Here is a 1,386-nt window from a genome sequence, read left to right as displayed (position 1 = left end):
CTGTTCGCCCCACCCTGCCCTGCCTTTCCTACAGAAAACAAAGGCTCTTGGTGGGGCTTTCCTCTGGCTTGGAGCCACCTGACCAGGCCTGGGGCTTCTCCTGGACCTCCCTGGGAAAGTGCTGCAGCCATAGTCTGACAAGCCCAGGTAAAGGCTGAGGGGGAGCTGCCTCCAGAGAGGCTGTGCTCTGACCTCACAGGGGTGCTGAGGCCTGTGTGTCCACCCAGCACACACACAGGCTATGCTTTTCAAAACCTTTAAAATAAAAATCTCCCGGTGGCATTCCCCTCTCTGACTTGTAGTCAGATGTCTCTGTGAACTAAAGGCTTGTGGTCCACTGAGACAACGCTCTGTTGTCCTTTTCCACAGTTGGTTTGATGAGGTCCCTTGTGTTCCCACGGAACCCAGAATCAGCTTGCCAGCTTCTGTCCTTGCTCGAGCTGGGATGGTGCAGTCTGTGTCGCGGTTTGGGGAACATCCTGTCCTGACAGTTGGGTCTCCTGTATGGCGACACAGGCTGCATTCCACACTCAGAGCCTGTGTTCTGCAGTCTTGTTAACTATGTGTCTCTTACCTCTGCCGTGGCTCGGCTGCTGTGCCTGCGCGTTTGGGCTTGTGTAACGACTGACTCTGATGTCCATCCGTATCAGGAGTGGGAAGATCACCTCTCACCTCGTCTCCTCCTCTTCATTCTCTCACGGTCAGTCTTTGCCTTGTCTGTCCCACTTTGGTCGCACTTTCTCTGCTACACCCAGAGCTCCTCCTGTAACCCTGGGTGGTCACTCCCAGGCTGCCCTCTCCTTCCCTGATCACTGTAACTTATGCATGAGTTTATTCTGGTCATCCACATGGCCACTCACCTTCGCAGAGAGGACCACCACCGGTCACAGGGAGGACCACCACCGGTCACAGGGAGGACCACCACCGGTCACAGGGAGGATCACCACCGGTCACAGGGAGGACCACCACCCGTCACAGGGAGGACCACCACCGGTCACAGGGAGGACCACCACCGGTCACAGGGAGGACCACCACCGGTCACAGGGAGGACCACCACCGGTCACAGGGAGGACCACTACTGATCTCTCTCTTATTATGATGTTCGCATTCTCACTCTGGATTAAAGTTTTTTCTTTCTGTTTTGTTGTTGTTCTTGTTTGCTTTTCAAGACAGGATTTCTCTGGGTAGCCCTCACTGTCCTAGAACTCTCTGTAAACCAGACTTGCCTCAAACTCACAGATATCCACCTGCCTTTGCCTCCCAGTGCTGGGACTAAAGGCATACGCTATCATGCCAGACAAATTTTTCCTGTAGCTAAAACACCATGTCCATCTCTAGCCTTCCGCGTCCCCTCTTTTCCTCATCTAGGACTCTGGTTAGTCCCTA

General features: G+C 54.2%; 1 long non-coding RNA gene across 1 annotated transcript; it reads left to right on the top strand.

Moving 5' to 3' along the window:
- Positions 1–499: 499 nt before the first annotated feature.
- LOC148006259 (uncharacterized) lies at positions 500–1,142 on the top strand. The gene is made up of 2 exons (XR_015686496.1): positions 500–700; positions 869–1,142. It is a non-coding gene; the product is annotated as an uncharacterized LOC148006259 (long non-coding RNA).
- The last annotated feature ends 244 nt before the right edge of the window (positions 1,143–1,386 follow it).

Source organism: Rattus norvegicus, chromosome 4, assembly GCF_021556685.1.
Source record: "Rattus norvegicus strain SHRSP/BbbUtx chromosome 4, alternate assembly SHRSP_T2T, whole genome shotgun sequence".
NCBI classification, from domain to species: Eukaryota; Metazoa; Chordata; class Mammalia; order Rodentia; family Muridae; genus Rattus; species Rattus norvegicus.
The sequence above is the reverse complement of the archived record's forward strand: the minus strand, read 5'-3'. Positions and strand labels throughout refer to the sequence as shown.